The sequence below is a fragment of the Lathyrus oleraceus genome, chromosome 7 (genome assembly GCF_024323335.1).
Source record: "Lathyrus oleraceus cultivar Zhongwan6 chromosome 7, CAAS_Psat_ZW6_1.0, whole genome shotgun sequence".
NCBI classification, from domain to species: domain Eukaryota; kingdom Viridiplantae; phylum Streptophyta; class Magnoliopsida; order Fabales; family Fabaceae; genus Lathyrus; species Lathyrus oleraceus.
Window position 1 is genome coordinate 137,357,543 of NC_066585.1, and position 6,774 is coordinate 137,364,316.

Here is a 6,774-nt window from a genome sequence, read left to right on the forward strand (position 1 = left end):
AAAACTCAATCGCTTCTTCAATAATGTATCTTTCAACCATACAACCTTCTGGTCGACTTCGGTTCTTCACGTACCCTTTTAATATTTTCATATAACGTTCAACAGGGTACATCCATCTCATATAAGCTGGTCCACACAATTATGTCTCTTTCACAAGATGAACAACTAGATGTACCATTATGTCAAAAAATGATGGAGGAAAAAACATTTCAAGCTCACACAAAGTAATAACGATTTCTTTTTGCAACATTGGTAAGATCGCAGGATTGATCACCTTACTGCAAATTGACTTGAAGAAAGAACACAACTTAGTTATAGAGCTTCTTACTTTTTCTGGAAGAATAGAACGTATACCTATTGGGAGAAAATGTTCCATTATAACATGGCAATCATGGGTCTTTAAACTCTTTAACTTGAGGTCTTTCATAGACACAAGTCTTCTAATATCTGAAGAGTACCCTTCTGGAACTTTAACTTCACTTAGAAACTTACACAATGTTTTTTTCTCCTTTCTAGATAGAGTATAAGCAGCAGGCGGTAGATATGTTCGTTTTCCTTTCTTCAAGGGTCCTAATTCAGTTCTTATTCCCATCGCTATCAAGTCCTTTCTTGCCTTAAGGCCATCCTTAGACTTTCCTTGTATATTGAGTAACGTGCCAATAACACTTTCAAATACATTTTTTTCAATATGCATAACATCAAGAAAATGTCTCACATACAAGGACTTCCAATACGGCAATTCAAAAAAAACTGACCTCTTCTTCCACCCACTTTTGACAAGTGTGTGGGCAAAAGGCTTGCCAAACTGAGTTTCCAAATCTTTCACCTTTTCAAAAATTTGATCACCCGTCAATATAGGTGGAGCTCTGCCTTGTTCTGTCTCTCCATTGAACCCCTTTCTCCATCCACGGTAGTGATGATTTGAATTTAAGAATCTCCGATGACCGAGAAAGACATTCTTCTGACCAAACTCCAAGCGCTTCCAATCTGTTTTATCTTCACAAATAGGACACGCACATTGACCTTTTATGCTATACCCTGATAGATTTCCGTATGCTGGAAAATCATTAATTGTGCCAAACAACATCGCCCTCAAGTTGAAACTTTCTTTCCTATATCCATCATAAACCTCCACACCGGTCTCCCACAAAATCTTTAAATCTTCGATTAAGGGCTTCAAGTACACGTCTATGTCATTCCCTGGTTGTTTAGGTCCAGAAATCAACATAGACAACATCATGTACTTACGCTTCATACATAGCCATGGAGGTAGGTTATAAATCATAATAATCACAGGCCATGTACTGTGTGAGATACTCTGGATACCGTGTGGGTTCATTCCATCAGTAGATAATGCCAAGCGAAGGTTTCTAGATTCTTCTCCAAATTCAGGATAATCATTATCAATTTTCAACCACTGTGGTGAATCTGCCGGATGTCGATACTTTCCATCTATAATTCTTTCATCTGCATGCCAGGTCAAGTGTCTTGAATCGGTTTCACTACGAAACATACGTCTAAATCTCGGAATAACAGGAAAATACCACAAGACCTTTGCTGGAGACAACTTGTTCTTATATCGCGAGACACCGCATTTAGGACACTCATTTAACGATGCATACTCATTTCGAAACAAAACGCAATCGTTTGGACATGCATGTATCTTATCATAGCTCATGCCAATAGAGCACAACATCTTTTTGGTCTCATATGTTCGATTGGGAAGAACATTATCCTCAGGAAGCATATCTTTCAAAAGGGCTAATAACTCTGTGAAACTTTTATCCGACCACCCATTGCCCGCCTTTAAGTTGTACAACTTTAATACCGCAGACAATCTTGTGAATTTAGTGCAACCATCATACAAAGGTTTCTCTGCATCACTTACCAACCTCTCAAACATTTCGGGACAATCCTTAAGATCTCCTTCAAGTGCTTCTGCAATCTCTTCAACTCGATCACAATCGTATGTATCTGCGCCACTATAGTTTGAGGCATAGGACGTACTATCCCCCGGTTCAACATTCTCGTTACTTTTCTCACCATGCAAATTCCAACATGTATAACTTCGATCAATTCCATGCCTCATTAGATGCGATGTCAACTGAACTGCGTCAACCCGTTTCCCATAACAACAACCCAAGCAAGGACATATCATTCTACTGGGGTCTTCGGCGTGCGCAACGGCAAACTTAACGAATTCTGATACCCCATTCTCGTACTCTCTCGACAATCGATTGGAAGACATCCATGTATTATCCATTACTAATTAGAATAAACAAAAAACAATTTCAGAAGAGTTCAAACACATTCGGACCTAGGTTTCTAATGATACTGGTGTTGACATAAAATCAGATATTCATAGGTCGTATAACCCTAACTACTGGGTAATGTAGTCCCATTGCATGCGATATCATGGTCACTAAAAACCAACCGTCAATTGCCTAATAAACCCAAACAAACGTAGGGCTTGAAATTTAACGCATGCGCTATCAAATTTAAAATGACTATGAATATTGAAACTTTACAGGTTGAAACAAACGTAGCATAGACAACAATAACATAAAACTGAAATGGGGCAAAGCTAAAACAAAGCAAGAAATAGGGCAAAGCTAAAACGAAACAAACGTACCTTTGGTGCCAGAAGGAGGAAACGTCGTAGATCTAACAGAGGTGGAAGGAGAACGCCTTAGAACCCTAACGTGAAAAAGAACGAAAATAACAGAGAGTGAAATAACAAAACGCGCAGTATGTTATAATTTTAATGTTTACTAAAGGGGACCTTAGAGGGCGCTTGTGGAAAAAAAGCGCCCTCTAAGGTGCGCTGTCTATTGCTCCTTATTTTTTCGCTTCACTTTAGACAGCGCTTTCGTAATAAAGCGCCCTCTAAAGTGCGCTGTTGTACATGGACTTAGAGAGCGCTTTCTTAGAAGCGCCCTTTAAGGGTATCCTTAGAGGGCGCTTTCATAAACGCGCCCTCTATTGTTGTCCCTCCATTTCCTCATTATTTTTTCGCTTCACTTTAGAGGGCGCTTTTGTAATAAAGCGCCCTCTAAAGTGCGCTGTTGTACATGGACTTAGAGAGCGCTTTCTTAGAAGCGCCCTCTAAGGGTATCCTTAGAGGGCGCTTTCATAAACGCGCCCTCTATTGTTGTCCCTCCATTTCCTCATTATTTTTTTGCTTCACTTTAGAGGGCGCTTTGTTACAAAAGCGCTCTCTAAAGTGCGCTGTTGTACATGGACTTAGAGAGCGCTTTCGTAGAAGCGCCCTCTAAGGGTATCCTTAGAGGGCGCTTTCATAAACGCGCCCTCTATTGGTGTCCCTCCATTTCCTCATTATTTTTTTGCTTCACTTTAGAGGGCGCTTTGTTTCAAAAGCGCCCTTTAAAGTGCGCTGTCTATTCCTCCTTATTTTTCTCTTCACTTTAGAGTGCGCTTCTTTAAGAAAGCGCCCTCTAAGGTGCGCTGTATATTCCAGTTTTTGGCGTAGTGAAATTGGTCATGGGAGGAATTTTATCAAATTAAAATCATTCATTCATTTTGGGAGATGAAATGTATATTTCATCAATCCCCTAAATCCAATGATTTTAACTCAACAAAAGTCAAATCATCCTTGACCAAGGCCCAAACAAATAGTAAAACATCACAAGTCAATAAAAATAGCTCAACATAATTTTTACACAATTAATCAATTAAAAATCAAATTAAAAATGCATTTAAATTCAATTTAATTTGGCCAAAACCTAAAACCTCTTAAAAACACCAAATAAAAGGCCAAGAGATTTATCCTAGGTCAATGAAGGTCAAAGGACCTTAGACAAAAAAGTTCACGATTTTTGAAAAAGTCAGAAGTATTTTTAAACAATAAAAAATATGCACAAAAACAATTAATTCATAAAAATTATCAAAATTAATCCAAAAAATAGTTTTAACTCGGAAAATGAAAGCGGAAAATATTTAAAGATTTTTGGTGAAAGTCCAATATATTTTGGATTAAAAATAAAATTTATATGAATTAATCAAAATAAATGGATTAAATGGAAAATTAGAAAATATGAAAAAACAAGGGTCATCAGATCTCCCTTAGTAATTGAGGTGGCAGATCTGATGGCCACACACATCATGTCCATGGTGTTTCAAAGTCAACATTGCATGGCTTAATGCAAAACTTCATGAAAAATGAAAAATGAATACACTAATTTGAAGGAAAAATGCTCAGGAGCACAAATCTGGCCTCAATTTTACCAATTCCAAGTATATGAAAAGATACAGGGATTTGAAAATTGAGGATTATGAACTGAGTTGCTTCAATTTAACCTCAACGCAACTCAATCTTGTTGCCTACATTGGTAGGACTTCAGCCAACAAAAACTCACAAATAATGGTGAAGAATTGAGAGAGAATCAAAGAGATGAAGTTTCTGAAAAATCACCTTCGAGTTGCTTCAAATTCACTTGATCTTTATCTGGATTTGATTGCTTCCTCTTCCTCTTACTTGCAGAAACCAATTGAGATGAAAAGGAGAACAAATTTTTGGAGTTTGAACTTCCAAATAGAAGATGAAGTTCAAGCTCGATTTCAAAAGAAATCTTCAAAAAAGTTGAATAACTTTTGATATGGACTTCAAATGGAAAAACGTTCCTTCATAAAAGTTGTAAATCTTCCAAACCTCTTAAATTTTGTCACCAATTTGACCTCATTTGGATTTGGCATGAAGGAGTTATGCATTTTAGAAGTTGAGGAAAATCACTTGTTCAATGGTAGTGGCCCAAAATGACCTATAATATTTCCTCTTAGCACATGCATTTGTAAGTTGAATTTAAACTTCCTCCAAACATAAAAGTTGAAGTAGACATATTTAATTTGATCATGGAATTTTAATGGATTTAATCTCATAAAAATTAATCAAGTTATGGTCTTGGGAAGTTGACCTCCTAACTAGGGTTCAGACAAAATGACCTATAATCATTCACCATACAAAATGACATTCCAAGCAAAATTATCTCTTGACTTAAACATGAAAGTTGTTTGTAATGTCATTTTGAGTAACTTTTATCTTATAATAATTTTCATATGACAAATATTGTAGGATATAGGATCTAGGGAACCCTAGTTTTGACCAGTTGGCTTTCTCTGGTCAACGACCATGAACCATCTTGATAGCTTGACATTCTCTTTATTTTTGGGACTCATGGAGGATCATATATGTGTAATATGATGTAACATGAATTATCCCTTTAAATATTTGATCAATTGTTGAAGAAACTTGTTGAAGAAGTCACACAAGATCCCCTGATGAATTAGGGTTTCCAAGGCAAACAAACTTCAAACTCTTGATGAATTCTTGATCAAAATGCTATGTGAAGACCATAGGGATGCATATATGATGTCTAGAACCAATGTGAACCATTTCTTGATTGATCTCCTTGCATTGAGGGTCTCAAACCCTAGATATGAACTTGATGGAGCATAGGTGAGCACAAACATTACCTACAAAAGCAAAAAACTATACATGGACATATTTTTGGTATTTTGGTTAGTAAATAATGAAAGACAAAGTATGATACAATCAAAATTTTCTTGGTGATCTCTCCCTTTGCAAACTCAATGAATGAGGGGTGAATAAGATGCCAAGGTGTGATCCCAAAGCCAATGCATATGATGAGATAACATGAGGGATCTTAGGTCAAAAGTGGGGTCTTACAGGGTTGTACCATCGATGGTCCACCAGAGACTTATAATCTGGAGAAAGGACGACATCATGGAAAATATTAAGGTCGACCAAAGTTATTACCGGGTCGACGATAGGGGTTCCAAGAGGTCTTTCGACCAAAACCTGGCGAATATAGCGCCATGTGATGAGGAATCGGGCTCCTATACCTCCGTCAAAACTGGCCGAGTTCTAAACTTGGACCTTGATCATGGTTTCATATGGGATAACAAGGAAGACACAGGATCAGAGACGGTAATTCCACCTATGGGGTGTCCTGCAATCGATGAGGATGACTACTGAGTCAGAAAGCCTGACTCGAATCTCGGCCTATTTGGCTAAAAATAAGAGGAAGTCAATTCTAGTAAGGGAGAGACGTCAGGATTTGGCCTGTGAGGCCAAAATATTAGAAAATGGTAGACCATACCAGACAACAGCTTTAGAAATCCAGACGCTTGATTGTATCTATGACAATGAGCCTTTGGGGTTCAAAAAGAACCCACAAAATGAGTCTCAGAAGATGCAAGCGCAAGATCCCCTCGAAGAGATCGATCTGGGAGATAGAATCACAAAAAGACCAACCTACTTAAGTGCTAAGGTGGGGTCAGAAATAAGGGAGAAACTAGTTGAGGTATTGACCGAATACAGGGATTGCTTTTCCTGGGATTATGATGAAATTCCAGGTTTAAATTGAAGCGTCGTGGAGCATCGACTGCCTATCCAACCTAGGAAAAAGCCAGTAAGGCAACACCCTCAATGATTTTCCCCAGACGTCAGTTCGAAGATCAAGCAAGAGATTGAAAGACTCCTCATAAGTTATTTCATAAGAACGATAAGGTACGTCGAATGGTTGGCCAATATAGTTCCCGTCATCAAGAAAAATGGAACTCTTAGGATTTGTATAGATTTCAGAGATCTAAATAACGCCACGCCAAAGGATGAGTATTCAATGCCCGTGGCGGAAATGCTGGTCGATTCGGCCGCATGGTTTGAGTACCCGAGCTTACTTGATGGATACTCTGGCTACAATCAAATTCTTATTGCTGAAGAAGATGTCCCCAAGA